This window comes from Streptopelia decaocto (genome assembly GCF_964273445.1).
Source record: "Streptopelia decaocto genome assembly, chromosome: 1".
NCBI classification, from domain to species: Eukaryota; Metazoa; Chordata; class Aves; order Columbiformes; family Columbidae; genus Streptopelia; species Streptopelia decaocto.
Window position 1 is genome coordinate 52991050 of NC_138663.1, and position 25424 is coordinate 53016473.

The following is a 25424-nucleotide window of genomic DNA, read 5'->3' on the forward strand; positions in this document are numbered from 1 at the left end:
GGAGCATGTCAAAGGATAAATAAAGGAGTTCATCTCTAGGGCCTTCAGATTAGTTTATGAATAGAAGTGCAAGTGAAAGCTATTTGGAGGAGCAGCAAAAAAGTTTAGCTCAGAAATTTAGAAGTTAATAGAAATACGACACTAAATTGAAGAGGAAAGCAGAGACAAGTGTAAAGATAGATAGAATCATAGAATCATTTTCATTGGAAGAGACCCTTAAGATCACCAAGTCAAGTCCAACCATTTACCTAAGTCTGGCATTGAACCATGTCCCCAAGAACCTCATCTATACATCTTTCAAACATCTCCAGGGATGATGACTCAACCACTTCCCTGGGCAGCCTGTATTACAAAAGGGAAAGAAATTTTCTGAATGGAGTGAGAGGTTGCATAGGAATTTTTTTACATTTTATGTTTCTAAGAAAGTCATTCAATGGTTTTGATTTTCCTCAGTGGAATTAGTAAAAAAGTAAAAGAAGGCTATTAGTCAACAAGTCTGGCGTCTACTCAAATACTCATTAATTTTAGAAATGTATTTTTTACTTTAGATACATGAGTCAGTTACAGGCCCACGTTTCTGTCACTGATGTTGTTGGCTAATATTTAAATTGATTCTGATTTTGAAAAACCTGCCCACTTACTTTAAAAGTTACCTTCATATATCAGAAATTGTATTAAATAGAACAGCCATTTTGTACAGCATTGTAAAAATAAACAGCACAAAAGATACTCAACTGAAGATCACTGCTGGAAAATGCTATTTAAAGCACAGACATATGTTTTCTAAAAAAAAACAAAACTAACCAACCAACCAAAAAACCCAAACAAAAAATAAACAAAACCAATCAAACAAAAAAGACAAACAAAACCCAAACAAATCTAAACCCCAAACCCAAAGCCAACACCATACGTTTAATCCAGGTCTCCCTTAGTATCAGTAATATATGGGGCTATCATCACAGCTATTAGCACTGAGCTCATATAGAGGTGCTAAATGTGTTTGAGATTGCCATCAGTCAAACTTCTGCAGTAATAGTAACAACAATACTCGAAGCGTAGCTAACACCTTGAAGGAAGAAGTTAACATTTCCTGATTTTATTTTTATGTTTTGAATAAAATATCCTAAGTATTTTAAAATGAAAAAATAAAAAAAAAAATAAATGTTCTGCTATTCCTCCTGTTCAAATTAGTTTCCCGTAAACCACATGAAATTATCAGCTCCTAAAACCCCTTCCTTAGCACAGCCTTGGGTTTATAATACTCTAAGGTAACATTTTTACTTATTATTCTTATTAATACATTAAACATTGGCTAAAATTAATTAAATAAACTTTGTGAATATGATTTGTAAATAAAACTAATGCAATAAAAAAAATATTGCCAGAGCAAGGAAGCTGAAGCAAAATAGGAATATGGAGAGACAACAGTAGCATTAAATGTAAGATAGGAAGTGGTGTACGTTTGGTGAAAATAAACCAAGACCAACATAGACCTGTATATCACGTTTCAGGTAGCACAGTAAAAAGCAGTAGTGGTCATCTGTACAGAGTCAGGCAAAACAGCTGTTTAAAAAGCCTACTATGGTCTTAGGGTGCATAAGCAAGGGGATTATTTATAAACCAAGAGAAATAATGGTTCCATTAAACAAAATCCTCGTGTCGGGGGCTATATCTAACATCTCTGGGTTTTAATCTTTGCAATACCTGTATATATGATTTTAAAGGTTAGTCTCTGAGCTTGAGCTCTCCTAAATGCAAAGCAGATAAAAATGACTTAGCCATTTACCTTTTCAATGGGAAAAAAATGCAACCAATGCAATCTTCTAATAGACAAGATTCAAGAAAGGATCAAAGTTAATGGAAGAAACTTGCTTATTCTGCAAGGTGGAGGGATGTGTGAGTTGAAATAATTGCAAGAAAGGTATAACAATATTTATTAAAGAGAAGTCTGATGAACTCACAACCAAAATTTCTGTCAGTAAGTTATGGGCCAATATATTTTAAAAAATTAAATATACATATTGCAAAGGAAACATCTTTTGACAAATTGAACTGTTCAGCCTTTGATATACAGGCTACTTTTCTCCATGCTCCAAACATTTCCTGTTCTGAAGACAAACTTTTCCAGAAGGCATATTGATTTAGCAGGTAGTAATAAATTCAGGTATTAACATTTTCAGTAATTGATGTTTAAGCTCATGTTGTAAACATGACCTGGTGAGTTTTTGCTAGCTTTTGCCCTCTAATGTTCCACCCACTTGTAGAAATGGATGACTTTGACTAGGAGTTCATTTTGCTACTTGAGTTAGTCAGAAAACACTGCTGTTGAGACAAAGAAAACAGAAATAGCTGGTTACCAGAATCTAAAATAAGATAGTGGAATTTGTATTTTTTAAGAAGAGTTGGTAATTTAAAACAACAACAACACCACCACAACTAAAGAACTTCAAAATGCAAGCTATAGACATACAGCAGTCTTGAAAGGTCATTAGCTGTTCAGGACACTAAAGTCAAGGACATTCCAGTTCTTTAACACGGGGGACCTGGAGATCTTATCTGGAGATTAAAAGGTTATTCTATGATGAAAGGCTTCAAGAGTTCCCAATCTGTTCAGTATTTGAAAGAAGAATAAAATTATCATAGATGGTACCTTAAATAGTACTGTACAGATTATAAATGCAGAAGAATGAAAAATAAGGATCGGAGGATGGATAAGGAAGTAATATACCAGAGGAAATGGAGGTGATACTTTTCTATGTTGCACAAGAAGCAACAGAAAATATCAAGGTAGTAAAAGACTGTCAAGAGGATTCACAGCTGCTTAAATAGTCAGTATCACTATTTGCCAGCTGGTAAACTGGCTGTATCTGTCCAAAGGCAACTGGATGGAGGTGGTGAATCTGTATCGTTCCTCAGCTTCCACATGTGCTAAACTATATTCAGAGTGATTGGGGCTGTTTGTTTGAGCAGAATATTATAGGCCTGAATCTTTAACCTTGCAATAGTTGTTAGGTATTTCAAAACTTTCTTTTCATGACTAAACATTGAAAAGCAGGACCTATTACCGTACTATCTCCTCTTGTAACCTGTTCAGGATCTCAGGCTTTGAATTGAAAGAAAATCAATAGGCTTAGGCTTATTTCCTCTCTCCTTTGCCTTTTCTTTAATTTCTTTTTAAATTTACTGATTAAAGCATTTTCATCTTGCCCTACTACTTGTTCCTCATCACACTACCATACTTACACTATCTGACTCCATTCATTGCTCCTACTCCATCCAGTTTATCAGTAATCTCCGTTTCTGCTTACTGGTCCATATACATTCTAAACTAAAGGATCTTCATCTGCCATTTTATTATTCATGTCACAGCCCTATCTTCATCCCTTACCTTTTTGATGCATTTTTAAGCAGAGTTTTACAGCCTCCTTATAAAATGTGTGTCCTGCTATTTCCTTGCCAGTTTCTTCTACAACTCGGATCAGTTCTTAGACAAGTCTTAAATCCTGCCATCCTAACACCTCTACAGCCTTTCATATTACTGTCTATACTCTTAAGATCTACTTCAGACTCTGTGGTCTTGTAGCTTAGTTTTCACTCATCTGGCTTTTGCCGTATAGTTTCTTTTCTCTGTTGTACTGAGCTCTCCTACCTTTTAATCTCATCTCTGGTGACTATTATGTGGATTTAGCTATAATTTGTGAGTCAATGACTCATCTCTGTTTCACAACCAGACAGTTCCCCTTGACTTCCTTTCTAATGCATTACTCTAAATGGCCTGTTAGCAGCTCAAGCTTACTATGGCTAGTCCAGAGCAACTTTGACTTCTTTAAATCTTTTGCCCATATTCTGGCTTAGCTATTCTTCAGTGCTTAGCCTCATTAATAGGAAAGTTTCTGCTGTGGATCAGGATATTTAAATCTTGCTTCTTCCTTCTTTACAAAAATCCAACAAACAAATAGCACTATTTCTCTTCAAAGTGAAAAATACTGTCCCCAGTCTAGCATTTTTCTGTCTTGATAATCATAATCTTCTTGCCTCCTCCTCAAATCTTGCTCACCTGTCGTAAGCCTCTCCCGATCTGCTCCTCAGATCCTATTTCATATACATTCAACAGCCTTATCAAAATCATAACTTCTCTCTGTGCTTCATTTTGTAACTTCAAGCTGCTCCTGAACAATGTGATCTTTATTAGTTTCAACATAACCATATTCACATAATTTTTTAAAAATCAATTTCATGGAATCACAAACTCTAACTCACATTAGCTAAATTAATCTTTCTACCTCAACAGCATATAGTAATGAAACGAATCAGGTAATTTTGTAATAAAAGCATTCCTCACAGACTTCTAAGTGCATCTTGTTTAGCCGCTGCAAGACCCTGAACCAGAGACTGGTTTAATTTGTATCCCATCTGAATTCAAATACATGGTATCTGGAAAGCACTAACTGGGATGATGCAATTGGAGCCCACGCTACGGGAAACATCAACGTGAAATTCCATTCATAACTTAATGGCGCTCCAATATAAGCGTTTTTGCCTGTATTAGATGACTATATCAATTGTAGCAACAGCAACTGACTTTCTAAAACTAGCCTGAAATAATTCACAGAGATTTTTACATCTGCTTGTTCTGGAGTATATTTGGTACTTCGCAAATACTCAGAGCTAAAGAAAGTGAGTAAGAGTTTACCATACAAAGAGAAAAGCCAGACAGAAGTTTTGTCTCTACAGGGAAAAAAAGGTGTTGGTGATTTGAAAAGCTTTCTCTTCAGAAACAGCCTAATAACACAACAAAATCTGCCAGACAAGGAGACAGAGGTATTGGTACCTCAAATTAAAAATTAACCACTATCAGTTAAAGTGAAAGGAAAAGAACACACAAGAGGAAGAGTGAAGAAAATCTCAGTTTTAAGTTTGATCATCAAGTAAGATTAATATAAATGAGAAGGAAAAACTAAATCAGATTAGAAATACATTCCTATGAGAAGCACTGCTAGTAAGAAATATTGTCTGCTAGAGAAATTAAGAAAAAATGCTTCTAAAAGTGAACGATGTACAACTGTGACAGCCAATACCACTAGGGATCTGTTGTAATCTGTGCATTAGTTAACACTTTCTAACACTTCTGTATGCACAAACCTTTTAATATGTCTGGTATTCTTATTTCATACTGAGTTGTAGCCTTCTGTCAAAACATTATGACTGGCCTCATGTAGCAAATAAAAAGTCATCCCTACCTGTAAGATATTTAGAGGTTGGAACTCTCAGTAGAGGCAAGGCAATAGTCTCTTTCTTGCTCCCCACTCATCGAAAATATTGCTGAGCTTTCTGCCCGTAAACATGTAAATTATTCTCATTGCAGCACAAATAAAATGACAATGTTAAAAAAGAAAAAAAAATATTAAATATTTTTTCCTTTATAGACATCTTAGCTAGCTACACATTACTGGATTCATATTTCATGTTTATTTTTTATCAAATGTAAATTAAGGGGCTGCTTAATAGCTACACGGGATATAGGTACTTCTTCACTTCAAACTTTAAAAATGTAAGTTTAATGTTTGCACAGTCTAAAATTCAATGTATGTTGAATGCTAGCACCATATTAGATAGCATGCCACTATCTATTTAATGTTGTGAAGCCTATCCAAGATAAAAGTGAGCACCTATAAAATTATGTACTTTGATTTCACACTTATTTGAAGTGGATACTCCTGTTGCTTAACATGTTTTGAAATCTACCACAAATACAGGGTGAGATACATTATGGTTGGAGTTGCAATAGAGAAAAGTTCTAATGTAATCTCAGCCATGATCTCTGCAATCTTGTAAACCAAATTTATCCCTATATAACCAACAAACTGCTAAAGATTGCCACATGCCTATACATGGATATCCAAATAGGTATATGAAAAAATGGAAATATCTCTCTCGATATATACACACATATTCTTTTTCTGCAAACACAGAAAAGAAAATGCATACATATATGCACACAGAGACACAAACACAATTTTAATGATCAAATTAATGATTTAGAAAGAACTTTAATTACTGTCACTCCTTTCCACAGGTTTCTAAGGATGGGCAAAGGACGAGACATTCTTCTAATTCTCCTATAAGAATGTAGCAGCAAAGACATTGTAATCATCAAACAAATGTAGTGTTTAGCAAGGCTATACTACATGCACTGCTAATGTTGACATGGAAAATAAATTGAATAAACTGGAGGCAAGAGTTCAGGGCAACTCAATAAAAACAGAATCAGATTGTTTATAGGATCATCACCTGAATTTTGAAGCTGATGCTCAAGAGCCACACAGTTTCGAGATCAACAAACAAAGAAGCTACTGAAAAAAAATTATTCTAAGCACACTTTCAAAAACAGGCTTAGACAGAAATTAGTCTTCAAGAGTTAGATGCAGTATAGTTAATCTTTCATCTTGAAGCTAGAAATATATTGTTATTCCATCTCCATAACCATACCTACAAGATAAAGTTATTCATGAAAGTAAATTATGAAGAATGAGTAGAAAGCATATGGCTTGATGAGTTTTAATTTACTACCACAGCTAACCTACTGGGACAGTGCTCTGACATGTTTTATTCCCTTATGAAACTCTTTCCATACAATTCCTTCCAAAATTTGCATCTAGAGTGAAACTATTTTAAAGTGGGTTTAATTAAGCATTTCTGTAGCATAACAGAAACCACATATACTAGATTTATAAAACAATAATTTGAAAATTTTCTGCTGTGCCCTCCAGCTTAAAAATGTAAATTATTGTATTATGTGGATCATTAAAGGAGAAGATCTACTTACAGAAAACTCACAAAACCTTCAAATTTTCTAATGCAAACCTGTTGGTTAACTTTACCATTCATCTTAATCCATGCAAATTAAACATTGTTAATGTTTTTAAAATGGGATAAAAGTCTCGCACTCCAAACAAACCCCATAGTTTGGTTAAAAACATATAGCTATAAAAATAAGAAAAGTATTAATAAGGTAAGTTTCACATCCTTAGAGAAAAAAAATACATCTAAATATGGTTAAAATTGTTTCCTTTTTAAATTAAAAAAAACTCCCACAGCCATTCACTTTTATCTTCATTTTTTTTATTAGTATCTACATGTGAAGCAAACTAGAAGTTGGTTGATAGCAGTGTCAACATGTAGCAGCACTGTCTAGACCTACCTATCTATTCTATATATCTGTAAAAACCTCAGGAAATAATAATGATCTATCATTTATCTACTATAATTATCTCTTTTTTCTTACCTCTCATTCATATCTGATTATGTCGGACTGGTTTTGTTGCCTTCTGTATATGACTGTGTTGGGTAGGTGCAAGATACTATCATATCAAGCCAGGAATGTTGACAGACACAAACAACCATTCATGTTTAAAAATTCAGGAAGCCTTATCCAGTTTCACGTACTTGTGATGGCTAGACAGAAAAACTGAATGGCAGAAAGTATAATAACCTCCAGCTCTTCAGAGTTTCTCCTACCCTCCAGGCAGGACAACTGATGGACCTATCAGGTAGCTCCTGAAATGCCAACCAGTTTTTTAAGATCAATGCGTTGTAGTAAACCAAAGACAGACAAAGTCAAATGAACAGGTTGGACATGTTCTCAGTGAAGATACTATGAATACCTATAAGAAGGGTGAAGACAAACACCCATCCCTCCTCAAGTCATCTCCCTTCAACCCACTGTCAGCTCTATCAGATCTCTAAATAGAAGTAGCATATTAGTGGAAGAACAGTATCAGGAATGGCTGAATTAAGGTTGAGATACATAACAAAAAAAATCCAGCATGTAAAACTTGAAACAACTACATTGGAAACGTTTGGATAGCAACTCCCAGCATTGACACTTCTGTTTTCAATATGAAATAGGCCATGATGTGGCTAAATGATAAGCAAAGATAATGAACTTTTTCCCTTTAAATTATATGAAGTGTTTTATGTAAGATTTAAAAAAAAGGTTGAGTATTGTATCTATATCTGCATTCTTACCCATTACATCTTTTTTCCTCACAAAATTATATGTAAGCAGACATAAGTATATGAAGAAGTCAGTACTTCCATAGACCTAATATCATATGTCAGGGTGGTATTTTAGAACAGTACACTTTCACTGTAGTACTGGGAAACATTCATCGTACAAGTAAATTAGCAGTGAATCTGAGACCCTATGCGCATGCAGCATCAAGCACAACAAAGTCTTGAGGTATACCAAAATAAATAAGATCACCCTTCAAAATGTCTGCAAGATTTTCTGCCTCTTCATTTTCTAGAGGACACATACTTGACCAGCAGATTTCTTGCAACTATAAGCCTGCATAGGAAATTTGGTATGTGACCCTATTTGGGAATGTGAGTAATTTCCTACTGAGAAATTACCTATTGTTTAATGGAAAGTCATTGATCTCTGCCCACCACCTGCTTAGTCCAACTGGTTATTTAACACATTGGGTGATAGCAATACTTTATCTCAGAAATTACCCTTCCTGAAGCTAATGAACAACATGTTGTAATTTTAACTAGATTCAGATTTATCTCCAGTCCTAGCCAAGCACTGAGTTCATTAGTTGCTGACAGTGACTAGTGTGTTTGGCTAGCATCTTAATCCACAAATTGTTTCACTAAAACCAACATAACCAAACAAGCAAAAGTTGGCTCAACAATTCTCAGGTGGGACACAATGTGTATTTCAAGGTGTCATCCTTTCACAAGATCTGTATACAACACTTCGACTTGATTAAGAAAACTTATTTTGGATGCTTTTATGCTACTGATTTGTAGACACATATCCTCATCTGTAAACATCTGTAAAGATCAGAAGGGCTGGCTGTGATGCCTATGTGAAACACAACTCAATCACTGCTAACCTGTATTCGAAAAGAGAAAGGAACTCCTGGATTTCACTGGAAATTACTTACATATCAGTAAAACACCCATGCTCCCTGTAAAGAGTTTGTTATTCAAGAAACACATGATCAGGGAATTTACAGATGCAAATGAATACCCCCAGACACAAGCAGAAAATCCCCCACCAGACACCTGTACCTCTCAAAATGTGGTATTGGAAGCCAGGAAGGGCTATTGAGTTCTGCTGACACCACCCAAGTGGGAGGACATGATCCTTTGAGAAGTGGCAGAACGTGGCCTTAACACTGTGCTGGTTTGGCTAAGACATGGTTAATTCTCACAGGAAGCTGAGAGGGGACACAGTCAGGCCAGCTGACCAAAACTAGTCAAAGGGGTATTCAATACCATATAATCCCATGTTCAGTATAAAACTGGGGCAGCTGGCCAGAGGAGGAACACTTGCTCGTTGGGGAATGACTGCTCTCTGGGACACTCTTTGTTTTCCGGGGCCCGCGGTGCGGCACAATCCTGTTAGTGCAAACTGCTGCCCGGGTCTTTGTTTTCCTGGTTGGTGAGCAATTGCATTGTGTATCCCTCACTTTGTGTATTCTTTCATTGCTACTATTGTTGCTCATCTTTTCCCTTTTGCTGCTCTGTTAAAACTGGTTTTATCCCAATCCACGAATTTCACCTTTTGTTCCCTGATTCTCCTCCCCATCCCATGGGGGAAGTAGGACCAGGTGAGCAAGAGAAACATGGTCCTATTTGCCAGCTGGGGCTGAACACTTACACAGATTTATGCTTGAACATTTTACTTTTACAATTTTTCCATGGACAAAGAGTTTGAACCAGCTTTAATTTTATTGAGACCAGTTTATTCATTGTGCCACTGTTACCATGCCACTGTTAACTTCTGATGTCATTTTTTTTTTCCCAAAAGCTGGACTTCTAGCATAACCAATATCATTGTCAATAAAACAACATGAAAAGAGGTTTTCAAATGGTATCATCAAACTGAAGATTGCTAATACATAATAGTAAGTGAAGTCATACAGACACACAAAAGAGAAGGACAGGGAAGTTAATGTAAAAATTACCCAACACAAAATAATGTCTTTTATGTCCTTCCTCTTTACAAAGAACGTATTGATTCGTAATGGAAGCCGCTAATTCACAAAGTGACTGAGTAACTGGTAGGTTAACATTATCTACCCAACCTCCTCATGCTGCTCAAGAACAAACATGCCTGAGCAGCCATAAGCACAATCTGGTATTATACACATACAGCTGCATGCATGAATATATGTTTCTCACATTTATTAGATAACATTCTACACAGAAGATCAGAGGATAAAGACTTGCAAGGTTGGTTTGCCTTCCACGGTGTTTATAAATGACAACAAAATGCACATTTTAAAACACGGTTCACTGTAGCATGATCTGAATCTATTCCTCTTCCAGCAGCACACACGGAGAATGTATTTATCTAGAAATAACCACTTGGTTGCTAGTGGAAAAAGAAACAGCAGAATGCACAGCAGTAGAGAGAGATCAAAAGGATTTTTTTTTTTTAATCTGTACATTACTGTGTTATAAACAATGGCTTAATTGCAAAATGAGTTTGAGCTTACAAATACTTTAGGCACACCCTTCTATATGAATTACATACCGTTTCGCAGCAGTGGAATTAAATTTTACAGCCAAGACCCTTCATGTGTAACTAGTTTGTGCTGAAACTATTTGTCACTCTTATTTAACTGTCATTATTTGCTGCAGTAGAAGGAAATTCTAACTGATGCTGGTTAGAATTTTGCTGTCAAATAAAAGTAGTAACAGCTGTCTTTCACAAAATACAGTAAAGGTGGCTTGCATCTTCCCTGCCAAAACTAATCACATATTCTAAGGATGTCTGTGTGTTGTCATGTATCTTCTGTCCCTGAAAAGTAGAGCTGCATAGTCTACCTCTATGTGGGTAATTTCTCCACAAAAATTATATACATATATATTTTTTTAATCGGCATTTGGGATTACAGAATGGAAAGGAATCCCATTTCACTGTAGCCATCTGTTCGTAACACAGAGATGGAACAGCATGACAAGATGGAAGCTCTCTCTCCTGTCTCCACCTGCTCCCTCTGTAACTTTTTTAAGTACTATTCCAGTACACGTTAAACCTTACTTACAAAAGCCAATATACCAGATGTCCTTGATTGTCCCACCTGCTGGCTGTGCTGACACTCGCCCTAACTGATCCTCCTGTCCATCCTGTCTTTTACATGGATACACAAAAAAAGCACTGGGCAGTGTGCATGATATGTCCTCTCTTGGACACTGTCTGGTGTAAGTTAGGAGTGACAGTTGCTTGTTTTCAGAGCTTTTTGTTATAGTTCTAGCTGTACAGCCTGGTGTACTTTGGTTGGGAGGTTCCCTGTTGACAATACTGTAATAAACAATTTAGAAGCCACCACAAAAGCACGACCTGATCTGGGAACTGAAATGCAAACAGCCTCAGCTACTCAATATGAGCTTCCTCTGCCTAGGGAAAATATGCGATCCCTGATCCGTGGGTATACATCTTCCTCACCTGTGCTCCGATCATCAGGGATATGGTTGTCACACAGCTGTATCGACCTTGCTTTTTCTTTCATACAAGATTTTAAACAATATGATGAACTCAGAAAACCCTGGTTTCTAGCTCTGCTTCTCCTGAAAAGCAGGCCACACTGTGCAGACTCTTCTGTGGTACTTGTTTACTGCTTCTATCAATGCCTATTGACAGGCTATCAGAAAACCAAAAATATTTTTAGTTTTCCCACAATATAAAGCAGATTGCCACTGTTCTTCTCATCAAATCAGATATCCTGCCAATGAAACACACAGGTTTCTCCCTGCAGTCTTCAGTCAGCAGTGAATCTGGCTGTTCAGACCAAGAGGTACAAAGTCAAAGCCCCGTAACAGGATCATTGAGCACATATAGCACTGTGCAATCAAGAAATACATGTTAAAAAAAATAAAAATAAATATATTGTGTCTTGCAAACAAACATGGTACTAATAAAACTCTGCATATATTGGAACATAAATCCATTGAAATTTCCTATTTTTCTAAGATGTATTTACACCTTACCCCAAATACTCCCAATAAATACAAGTACACTAGGTTGTACTTATTGTCCATTTGATTATCCACAAGTACAGTCCAAAGTCATGTATATAAACACATTCTACACATAAACATCCAGTATTTTCAATCATTTAAATTGGCAACTAAAAGCAAGAGTTATGTCTACAGTTGCATGTATTTATATCCCTAGTTCTTTAATGACAGATTTCTTTTACAGATGATATTAAATTCTACATGCTTGCAACTGTACACTTTTTTCCAGCTGACTACTCTTACCTGTAGACACCAGATATTAAGACTATTTTCTCTCTTTGTATTGACCTCCTATCCTCACCACATCTCTCAGAACTTGAGGAATGGACCCAAGCATCACATACCTTGTAGAGTCCAATTATGGTAGTTATGAATAGAAATAACCATGGCAATTAGTAATTAACAATTTTTCAGACGACTATCTGGAAAAGGAACAAAGAAACTCATGAGTGAACTAGAACTATCTGTCTTGGTTCATTCCTTGTTTGGACAATGATTTATTTGGTTTGGTGGGCATGTTTCCCATGCTAAAGCTGCTTTTATGATCTCTGTTTCCTGAGATACCTGAAAAGCTAAGTCTGATGCAAAGACTTGATGGATGTCTGCCTAACTAATGCATGTAGCTATTACTTTGTATTTTCTTTCTTTATTACATTTTCAGAATCAAAAGGAGATAAGCATTACCACGAGCCACTGTTATCAATATCAAGGAGACATACATACAAAAGATGTTTGAACAAAATGAAATTCTGCATGTCAGTAGTAGACAAGCTGCTGTTGGAAAGTGCCAGATAATTAAATTTCAGAGAGAACCACAAATTTTGGACCTCTCATAGTGATGAGATCTGTCAGACACAGATAAGAATTCCTATTTTAAAAATATACAAGGTTTCATATCGCATCTTTTTTTAATGTGAGAACAAAATAAACCAGTTGTTTGTGCCAACAGTTCCAACCAGTTTGTCAGGCTGTAAAGGACAATGTATCACTCTGGTTGGTGTAGCACCTTTCTGACACTGGGAGACAGAAGTTATAAACAATAATGCAGGAATCAGCATTCATCCAGTTTCCAAAAGAAAGAGTGGGAGAACAGCAAAGGATGAATTTATCTCAGGACTGTATCCTAACCAATGGTCCAGAGGTGGGTACCCGAAGGGATACTCAAACTGGAGACCTTGCCATCCACCTCCTGCCTGTCAAGATTCAAAGTGATACAGAAGGCAAATATTTTTGAATATTTTAGAGGAAGGAAAATATTTATCTTTTTCAATGCCATATATGAAAGCTTACAGACAAAATTCTGTCACACAATGATCTGTGCAAGGAACTTGCTGCATTGCCTGACATATGGGCTCCTATTTGTAGCGTGGCAAATAAAACCCAACCCTACTAATTTGCATTTCTAGCACAAATTTTCAGCAATACTTAAGTAATGGATAGATACAAAAACATAACATAGAAAATAACTTTGTATCTACCATAAGCACAGCCCTGCTGAAAAATAAAAACCAAAACCAAAAAACAACAACTTCCTTAAATACATGATGGGATTTATTCTGTTTATATATACAGAGGAATTCAGAAAGAAGAGCTCCCATGCAATCATTATTGGTCTACTATTGGAAAACATGTGTCTGTTAGATCAGGTTAGGAAAACACGCCTCAAGTTTTCAAGACTCTCCTTCTGCACTGCCCAGTGTGGGGAGGCAGAAGAGCTGAGAATGAAGGACTGAAGTTGAGCCTGGGAACAAGGGAAGAAGGTGTTTTAGTTTTCATCTTTGTCTCTAACCATCCAAATCTGTTTTAACTGACAATAAATTAAATTAAACTTCCTCAAGTCGAGTTTGTTTTGCCTGTGACGGTAATCGGTAAACTATCTCCCTGTCTTTGTCTTGGCCCACAAGCTTTTCCATCTTAATTTCTCCCCCTGTCCTGTTGAGGAGTGAGAGAGCTGCTGGGTGGGTTCCTGGCAGACAGCCAAGGTCAACCCACCACCTTCAGGATCAAATTTGGGAACTGTTTTTCACTAATTGGGGTAGTCCAATTATATGAAAGTGACTGAAGTTCAATCTTCATTAGTATGCTAAGCACACTTGCTAATAGTGAGGTGAGCAGTACCTGCTACATAGAAAGTAAATGGTGGTGTCAGCACCCACTGGCCCCAGCCACCTTCTGCGAAGTGTTTTCAGAAGCTGCTTAAACTGATTTAAGGCTTTGCTGCTGCCAAAAGAGAAGAGATCCTGCCCTGCTTTCCACATGCACATCATTGCACCATTCCTTGTGTGGCAGCAATAAAGCTTATCTGGCTGAAAACTACTCTCTTAACTTTTACTGCTGGAACAAAAAGGGAGCATAAGATCATCACTTCCAGCAAAAATGTCGCTTTATGCTATCATGAAACTATACCCTTGGACTCTTTCAGGCTCATGATTCCAATGTACCTCAGAAAATAACTATCCTTATTAGACTTGCATCACAGCTCTTCCCCTAACTTGGGGTTTCTTAAAATGTCCATTCTGATTTATTGAGATGTAAAGATAGTCAGAAATATCCTGTCAGGTTTTTTTTAGCCAATTTGTCTCAAAATGTTTTCTACATCACTTGACCCATCCTGTGATAAGACCAGAGGACTTTCTGAACCAAACTAAACTTATGGCCTACCTAACCTTGTATCTTCTTTCTGACAAATGACAACATCAATTATTTAAAAAAATGTGCATGACATATGGCAGAAGTTATCTGGAATCTATTTAATTCCATGAAAGAGTATCCTACCCACCTATCCATTTATTTTGCCCTACATGTGGGGGTTTTTTTCTTCACCCTAAAAACTTGCAAGAATTTACAGCCACATTTCTCATTACCATAAAAATTCAGAACTGTTTTGAATTTTGCCACCTTCTTGGCTTTATCCTCTAGTTATCTAGTGGGCCTTTTAACCAGCCAGTAAAAAACACAATATTCTTTCCAGGTATGGTATGCGCTTGTAGGTGCATATTTCCACCATAAATCTAGTTTTTTCCCCAAGTGTTTTTAGTTTCTTATTTGCCTGCCAAAAAGGAAAGACAAGTCATGTCCCCCCTGCCACATAAACATATGCAGGAGAATGAGCATCTATTTTCTGACCATTGCTGATGCTGAGATTGACTAGGAGAAACAGCAAGGACTCCAAGTACCACCTCTGGCTCAGTGAGCCAACTGTTTGATTGTTCTCATTTTGTTTAACAGCTTATGTATAATTGCTGCTGGTTTAGACTGTAACACAATAAATGTAGCGCTGTGGGAAGAAATAAGCCTTTTTTTTTTGCACCAGCAATTTTATTCTTTTTCTTACGGGGAGAGTAAGATCTAAATTTAACTACATTACTTTCTGAAATTTCTTTTCCCCAAAAAGCCTTTGGTATACCTGTTTCAATTGCCAAGACCCAGATATCTCGTTGCAGCACTTATTGCTGAAGTAACTTCAATAATAACTTCAATTTCAACAAATTAATTAATTTTTGCATTTATTGTTCTCCTTATTTTTAATGGATGCATGCACCACAGATCTATGTAAAATTCAATTTTCACTGTTACTTAATGGTTTACCTTTAAGATGGAAATTATTAGAGGAGGCAATATGTACCCATCTCAGCCTAGGGATTTTCATTTATCGGTGGAATGCTGGCTCCCAAGAGTCATGAAGGAAAATGTTAGTTCAGAAAAAAGGTCAAAAAAAGAAAAAAACAATAGTGCAAATATTTATATTTTTGAAACAGGTTTACAGGCTATCCACCTTTGCTCTCAGACAAGTCTGCAAACTGTAGCAACACTTTTCACCTGTAATTCTGGTGTTCTTTGCAACAATACCTTAGTCCTTGATTCTTGAACACTCCCATGATCATATGTGGACATTTTCCCCATAGATAAGACCTTGCTGAACATAAAATGTAGAAACATACTAAAACTATTTAAAAGAAAAGAAAAATAGAATAAGTTAGAAAAGTATAATTTTTCTCAACCAATTTAGAGAACACATACGTAACATCCTTTGCCTTGTAAGGAGATATTTAATACTGGTTTATAAGATATTTTGTTTTACTGAAGTATGCTGCGTATAAGTCCTAAAATTAATCACCCATTTTCTCTATCAGCCAAACTCACTGACTGAAATGGAATTTTATTTGTAGTTCTACATGCTCCATCATGGTTAATGGAGTTTTACAAGCATGAGAGTGAAATGGGGATTCCAGGATTTCTTTGTGTTTTCATAAATGGGCTAGAAACAAAATACCAAGGCAAGAAAAGGAAAAAGAATTAATGAGAGTTTTCCCTGGTTTCTTGAATTAAATGGGATCAGACTATTGCGACTGGTTGGTCTGCGGCCTCCTGATTCTGGACATGTACTATTTTCAGCCTTCTTCTTTTGCTCTGTGGAGATTCCCCCAGTGCTGGCCTGAGCATCTCACTCCATTTCTAGAAATGTCCAAAGCAACTACAATGGAAGTAACAGATCCTTTAACAGGAGAACTGTTTTCATCCTTGCTACCATCATCACATGCAAGCAAAAAACAACACCAAAATCAACACACCGTGAATATTGCTAAATGGAAAGTAGTATTAAGGATAAATTGCATCTAAAACAATTAAAGGAGCATTTTTACAAATTTAATTGATTTTTTTTTTAAATAGGGAGACTCTTTTTAACACATCTGCAATTATTTTGTGTTTCAGCAAGTGCTTCCTAATAATCCAAAAGTCTCAGAAGATATTTGCTACTGACTCTATTTATTACAGTATCCCCTTTATCTCAATTTGTACTGTATCATATAGACAACAACACTGAGAGACCTTCCATCAAAATTCTGTGACTTGAGTGACAGTTTAAGAAGCATTTCTAGCTCGGATTTCTGCATCAGATCCTCAGGTTTTGTTGCACCCTAAGTTCCCAGTGTACATTTTAAAAAATTCTCCTGGATTCATTCATATTCAATTTTTGCTTTGATTTGCTTTTCCACTTCATATTTACCTTACAGACAACTTTATTCTATTTCACATTCCTGTGAACCTTATTGTGGCTCATGGGTATATGTGGATAATCTCTTTAGTTGCAATCCACCTCAGGGCATGAGACAGTCAAATGTGCATGCAAGTCCTTGAAGCCATTGTTCAAATGGAAATTCAACTTTCAGATCCTAAAACATTTGCCTTCATTTAAATTAGTTTGAGTTATAACATTGGTGACTTACTCCCAGACACATTCATAGACAGTATTTCATATTCTCAGAAGAAACTGTCTGTAACTGAGACACGCATGATAGTGAACAGAGATGGAAATTAATTTTATCACTGTGATGAACACACTACTACTTCAATCAAAATTCATTTGCAAGTTTTGGTGGAACAGGAACACATGCAGGGGAATTAGAAAATATTTTTTTCACTCTCTCTCTCTCCTCGCTTATTCTGTATTCAGCACAGAGCTGTGCTGTTTTATTACTGAAAATAAAAGGTAGACTGTGGGCAGAATGACAGCCACTGCTAAAGTCACACATTGAGAGTTATTCTCACAACAATCTGCTGTAAAACACAAAAGAACAGTATTATTCTTTCCAAGTGAGTTATTTTCTTTGGGGACAATTTACTTGGAGGACATACTGCTTTGCATTTTCGTGTGGCTTTTCACTTGTTTCGTGAACTTTCACTGAGAAGAGCCCTGACATTTCATTGTCTTTATTTGTTGTTGCTTTTCATTTGACCTGTGAAAAATCTCCATTTCCACAAGCTCTCTGGGAAACATCTACACAAACAGAAAAAGCATAAAAAGCTCTAACACAAATGAAGCCTCCAAGCCCTTGCATGTATAAACAATTAACTGGTATGGGAGCCGTGACGTGCAAACAGAAGTCCTGTAAATATCTTCAGACTACATTGAAACTATTTTCGTCTATTAAAACGAGTGGGTTTAGCATAATGTTTCACTGAAATTTCATCAAGTCTGACAATTATAAGGAATCTTAAGAGAAGAAGATTGTTTCTCTTACTCTCCTCATCTCTGGAGAAAACATCAAAACAACTGGGTGAAGACAGCCTATCTAGGCTACAGTAAGCAATGCTACTTAGATTTAACATATTCAGAAAAGTACCCATGCAATTTCCTAAAAACAGCTTCTTTGATTAATTTCAAATAGTTATCAAGTCAAGAAGTGCTACAATAAAACTAAAATGGGTAGTTGTAAATTTTCACTGTTGATTGCTGAAACAAGTATTTTCCAGATGAAGCAGTAACAGTAGTAGCATAATAAATTATTTTCCAAATATTGTATCATCAAAACAGAATAGCAGTGAAATTACCTTAGAACATCCCTGAAAAATATATGTTCCTTTTCTCCTAATGACGATAGTTAAACAGAGATGTAAATTAGAGGAATGAAGACGACTTTATTTCCTAATATCTGTGGGCACTGTCCATTTTTACTAATTGTCTTTCAAAAAAAAAAATAATAGTCTCTTACCAATGTAATTAGCTTACAGGAAATAAAGACTTCCTTAGCAAATATATTTCTCTCTGGACATTATTGGTCTCTATTAATACAATTCTGACATAAATTTAATGTCAAAAGATAAAATCTAGAATGCAAGACAGACACTATAACCACAGCTGCTAATTTCAATGTGCTGCCTACATCAGTAGTACAGGAGCTTACGAATCGACTACAGAAGTGATGTGACTGCTTGGTGGAGACTGAGTTGTACAAGCATTAACTCAAATGGAACTCATTAGCTAAAAAGGCACAGGAGACATTACATCTACAACCTGAAAAATCACAGTAATGTAGTATATGCAGCTTCCATTGCTTAAGATAGTCACATTCAAAAATATAAGAGCACGCACCACTGAATGTATAAATCAAAGACAAAACTTACTCAGAAGTGATCTGTATAGTGGTGCACAACGGCAGATGCCACAGCATATTTTTTTATGATGCAAGGCTGCTCAAGATCATCTATGGATAATGAACCATGACAGCTTGGGATTTGATAAAATGCAAGTTGATGGTGAGAAAAGGCAAAGAATACAGCTTCTATCTGAACAGCTAACAAATGCATATAGACTGTTTTTTTTTTTTTCATCTTTAATGTCAGTATGAAATACTATGTATTACCACAAAATTATATATTCACTAATCTAATAGACTTTACATAAAAAAGCCATTTCTTTAGGTTATTAACTACCTCCATTTTATTTCTCAGAAAGCACCATGCATTAAAGCATTTAACAGGGTATGGAAGGTAACAGAATCCATGTTTGTTTAAAATACCTTATATGATTGGCATCAACACAGTTTTCTTTTCACAGGGAACTCTTGAATGAAGGCTCTATCAGTCAGTTTCTAGTTTCTTCACAGCTCAGGAAAAAATCCCTTTTCTCCCTTTAAGAGAAAAACATTCCATGTAAACACTATCCAGTACCTATACAGCTGTATTTTCCATCTTTGCCCACAAACAACTGCTGCTTAAAAACTCCTTTAATTATACTTGGATTGTTCAGTGCCCTTCAGCTGCTGATTGCCAGAAGTTGATTACCATGAGAGTTAATCAGATTGTTAAAATACACAGAATAAAAACCAAACAACAAAACAATCAACAAACCATGAACAAGTTTTCTTCATCATGAACTCATTTGGATTGTTTCCTTAGTGTGCTCCAATACATTTCTATAGATTTCATCAGCGAGCCAAGTACAGAGAATTGTAGTGATGTCACACACATCGTACTTCCCTACTGCTGCATCCCACAAGGTTCCTTAAGTTAACATGCCCAGTGAATTCATTTGATACCGAAAAGACATGGATTCATAGTTGCATCTTTTTTAACTTCTACACACAATCAGACCATTTCGAACCAGTTTGCATTAAGGGGCAAAAGTGACATAAGACTCAAACAATTTCATAGAACTATTCAGATTATACGAGGGATTATTATTTTTTTCTTCCTTCTCAGCTCTTCTATTTTCCTTCTACAGAATCTCCTGTTCTCGTAAATTAAGAGAACTGATGTTGTTTTTTCCCCACAGCTATGACTAGAAGCTCCAGTGAAGACTGAATGTTTACTGTGCTGGAAATTGTTTGAACAAGACTGTTAGAGATCTTTAAGATTTTGATAAAGCAAATCCCTGAGACAGGCAAAGTATAGGAGTAAAGTTATATCAACATATTTGTTCTATAGATTGAAGCTGAGGTACACATTAAACAATACGCTGAATGTCACACAAGGAGTCTGGTTTAAGGCAGCTTCTCAGCCTCAGATGTCTTGAATACTTGCCCAATACCTTAATCATACACCGTAAAGGCTGTCCTCAGTCCAGTCCCCATATCTTACATCTAGTGCTTTTGATTATTTTCCTTAATATGAAATGCCAGCACTATTTCAATTCGCCAGTCTTGGTAATAGTTAAAACAGGAAAAATTCTTATAAATAAAGTTTTTGTAAACAATAAAGCATTGCACAATTCAAAAGTTCATTGAAAGTATTTTTAATAGTTTGGAAGCTCTCATTTTTTGCTGTTTAAGTACTAAGAAATCAATATTGTTAGCCACAACAGGAAAAATGATTGAATTTTCTGTAAATGAGAAAATCTACAATTTGCCTTCTAATTTTTTAGTGAATAAAGCCCATGTCAACAAGGTGCATTGCACTGAATTTACAGTCACTAAAGTCATGGGGCAACAAGAATTTACACCACCACACAATGTGCCCTTTCAATCAGAGAATAAAAGAAAGGCTAAATCCTTTAACTGACTCCAGGACCCAGGATTTTAATGAAATAAATACCAGGGAAAGCTGGTTACAAATGTTCCAGCTTTTGCAGTCAACAATTATTTTGCACCTTGTGGCTGTCTGGATAGAATATATTTATTTATCAAAACAATAAAGCAAAATTAAACTCATTAGATGCAAACCACAACATTAATAAAAGAACAGCACTGCAATGTCAAGCACTCAAATTTTAAAACAGCTTCTTTCTGGGGCTTTACAACAGTCTCTGAGTCATCTATTTTGTGGGGGGAGCCATGCTTCTCCAGTGCCTAGGTTGGGGTTTTTTTAAGGAATTTAGAAGGTCCAGACCTCCTATTCTATAAATGCTCTAGAATTTATATACTGTACAGAGTATAATAATAAAATAAAATTATGATTTTCATGGTGAAATTTTTTCAAGATAAAAAAAATCCAGTATTTTTTTTACACCCAATAATGGATCCTCATTTTTCCCCCCCTTTTTTTTTCCTTAGAGCATGTAGTTTATACCTTGTGTTCCTATATACGCAAGCACAGTTCCCATTGAATTCCATTTTCGTGCCTTCCTCTCTCAGTTCTCAACCAGTCCCAGTCATCCCCAGCTAGGATTACTGGCTGATGCTCCTGCCAGTGTGTTGGCAATTCTACATCTGCTCTCCGGGTAACCAATTCCTTATTAAATATGCCTTTCCTAGAGCTCCCTGCCAATTCTCACTCTTTTTGTCTGGTCAGTCCGAGTTTCCCACTCCATCTCCAATTTTTATGTTCCTTCCCATTCTCCAGGCTATTAATCTTCATTGCCTTTGCCCATCAAGCCTCAGTCACTCCCTCCTCAGCCCAATGCTGACCAATTTTCTCCCATACTGGTGCTTTTCTGCCCACTGGGGTCCCAGCAACATCCCAGTTCTCACTGTTGGGGCTGGTTCCTTCCCATCACTCAGAGGAGTTACCCAAAGCCATCACTGGAAACTCTTCTTCTATCCTTTTTGTCTTCCAACACGACTATATTGAGTCATTCCATGGGAATGCCACAAGTTTTTCATAGACAGCCTTTGGGTTTTAGAGAAGTTTGAGCACACTCAGCAATGACCGCAAATTGAGATTTTACATCTTTGGCATTAACAGATCTCTCTTTCCTCTGTGAATTCTATCATTTTTAAAAAGGCTTATTATGGTTTTGCTAATTTTAGTGGATATTCACAGGCATGGCCACAAGCACGTTCTGTTGAGAACTGGCAACTTCGTTACTAGGCAGAAAAACTAACTCCACCAAAAAGGAAACTTTCAAATATGACACTTAGTTTTGTGTTGAGATCTTAATTGTGTTAAAAAAATCCTAGTCTGAAGCAAATATTTCTAAGGAGACAGCAGTTAACCTTTGGGAGTCGGGGAAGGATGGATAACTCAATCAATGAAGTAAGTTTTACTATGTTAATAAAGGTAACAGTGAAACGTGATCTATGTTTCAACAAGAATTTTCAGGTTTTCTTAGCGATTTAAAACTTCTTTTTACAAGTCCCTTGGGGAGCAGAATGAACCTCTCTCACTTATTGGACGAACACCGCATAATACTTTGCGTAATGAAATTAAGCAGCCTGAAATACATGTGAACATGACTAATGAGACAAAACGTAGCAGGAAAACCAAGCAGATGGGTTGAGCATGCTGGAACAGAGTAGCAAGGAGACATCCGAATGTTTCGGGTTTTTGTAGGGTACATACAGAAACACAAATATAATCTTTGCATTGCTGTATAATACTGCATCTGTCAGCACTTTGACTGTCTATGGATCACAAGTGAGAGCTTACCAGAATACTAATAGTGTCTGTGGAAAATCTTTACGTGTCTTCCATAGACACATAAAACAGAAACAAAATGAGGTTGGAATGAGGAAGTTTCCTTTTGCATTTTGTGTCCTGCTCTTTTAATTGCATAAAAAGATACTTAATCTAGTGGTGCCTTTTAAATGAAGCAGTCTTTCTCCATCAAGAGTCTGGTTCTCAGATACCTCCCCAGTAGGATGAACATCCAGGGGAAAAAAGAGAAAAGGAGAGAAAAAGAAGGCAGTGGGCATTAAAAAATGATGGGAAAAGGCTTTTTGATCAAGAAAGGTCAATGACCAGCTTATGAAAGACGCAACCAGGAACACAGGAACATGAAGATAAAATCAGTTTGCTCTCATTGCTTTCTGGGGAAAAAAAAAAAACCTCTCTCCATAGAAAAGATTAACTGTTCATTTTTATGATTTAGAGCTACAATGAGGCTTACTAGGCAGGTTCTTCTTCAGAGGCATTTCTTGGCTGAAGGTATAATTTTGCTCCACATGCAACACATACTGACACTGGCAATTTACATCTGTAAACTTATGGGATCGCCCGTAGTTATGTTGTAAAGTGCAAGCAGATTCAGAAGGAAAAAGTATCAATCTGAGCAACTTACAATGTCATCCTGTGCCTTATCTACCACAAATGACCGGGATAAAATGCCTTTTTCTGAAAGCTGAGGGTGGGGTTTTTTCACTAGAAAACTTTATTTGATGTTTTTGAAAGAAAGCAGAGACGCTACCTGTGATCGTAATATAACAACATCCTGTCACCAAAGTAATAACCAATGTTCAGATGAAAACTATTTAATTAATCTGCACCTGTTGGTATGTATAATAATCTATTGCACTGTTGATGCAAATGCTACAGCTGTAGCCCACCTACCACATCTCTATTACATACCCCTATCATTTAGTGCTCATACCGCAATTCAGTAGTGCAGAATATTTTTATAACCAACACAAACTGTAGGGGGTCACGATTCAGATATTCTTTAATCCCTCCAGCTAATTTTCAAAATGTATCTCTACACTGTGTGAGTTGGTTTCCCTTTTTGAAGTTCAGAATTTTTAGAATCATATAATGATGCTGAATAATTTCATGGAGTAGCACTATTCGGCAAAAAAAAGAACCAAAACTCACAAACCCCAAACCTTTCTAATTCTATAAGACAGTAATGATATTTCTTTACAGTTTTTTTTTACTGACTTCTGACTGTATTTTTATCTCCTGTACTAAACAAAACCCACTTCTTTCCATCTGAAGCACGTTAAAGTTATCTCCACTCTGCAACAACCACAGGAGTCTCTAAAAACCTGGCACCTGTAGACCAGCAAGATCTTCCAGTCAGCATTGACCTAAATTTATCAGGTGACATATGTAGAGATTTGGATGATCTCTTTATTTTACTGCAAATGGTTCTTAATTACACTACACAGAACTTTTAAGCTTCAATTCAAGAAGTGTTATAAAGTGTTTGTTACATGATAAATGACCTTAAATGAGAATTGCAACATATAGACATCATTCCAGCCCATGTTATTTATATCAGGTCCCCGTCTGACCTTCCATTTTAAACCTTGGCTGCTATTCAAGCTATCAGCAAAATCCAGCTTTTATCACCATCCTTGTAGCTTTGTAAAATAACTTGTGTTAAATATGAATACCTGCCACAGTACTAATAAAAACACAGAGTTTATGATCCCAGTGCATTTTACTGCTATTCAAATGGGGTCTGCAAACATCCTGGTAACCATATCTACCAATCTGTGTACAGGATATCATACAATGTTTATAGAGACAAGGTATGCAATACAGTTTTGTGAGGAAAAGTATCAACTGACTATTTCTATATTGTTACTACTGTAAAAATTATAGTCTCCTTCTGTAAAGCTGTTTGCAAATAAATTCAGTTGTAAAGCTGAGTTTCTGTGATCTTCTGCAACAACTGGTATCAAAACAGAGGGCTACAACTGTATTTTATCAGAGTTCAGTATATTGTTGTATATAGGAAAACTAGCAATCATAAAGGAAGATCTTTGAAATGCTCAGAAACATATTAAAGGGTGCAAGAAATTTTTTAAAAGCTGCAAGGGCAAACTGAACAAGAACTTGGAAGAGAGATACATTGAGATTTAGAGAAACCAAAGCAGGCTCAGGAAATCCCCTGAGCTGAAAACAGTCAGAGGCTGGGAATTTTCAATAAATGTGTGATATATTCCCACTATTTTCCTCTCTTCCCTGAAAATCTGTTGTGACTTGTTGGAGACGGGACACTGGACTCTTTAAGTCCCAGGCTGTAAGAATCCTCACTCTGACTCCTTGGGACCATTCTTCCATTCGAACAAGAGATGCTCTGAATTTGATCTATGCTTTTGCCTAAGCAAGGAAACATATGCCCTTGTATTCCAGAAATCAGTCAAAACCACTGCATGATGCATTCACATTCCCCACTAATCCTTACTATTACATGTGAGTTCATTTCTACTGAAAAAAAATTTATGGCTTAAACTTGGTATGTCCATGATCATCGTTTCATTAGCAGCAGTACAACTGTACCTAGAGTATAAGTACTCAGTTATCTAGAAAAATACAGGATTCAAAAAGGATATATGAGAAAGTTTCATACTATACTACAAACCTTCAAAACAGTTATTCTGTAAGTACTTTGGGATTAAAATATGCAAAAAGACCACTGCGACATGCCTACCTTTCCTGTTACTCAGAATGGTGAAGGAAAAAGGCAATAATAATAATAATAATTAATAATAATTTTTAAAGCA

The 25424-nt window shown here is 36.2% G+C and overlaps 1 protein-coding gene across 1 annotated transcript in view; it reads right to left on the minus strand.

Moving 5' to 3' along the window:
* SYT1 (synaptotagmin 1) overlaps positions 1–25424 on the minus strand; it is a 360262-nt gene that overhangs the window by 256936 nt on the left and 77902 nt on the right. Inside the window, exon 2 of the mRNA XM_082062019.1 lies at positions 19341–19451. The gene's annotated coding sequence lies outside the window, so the exon portion shown is untranslated. The remainder of the gene's footprint in view (positions 1–19340; positions 19452–25424) is intronic.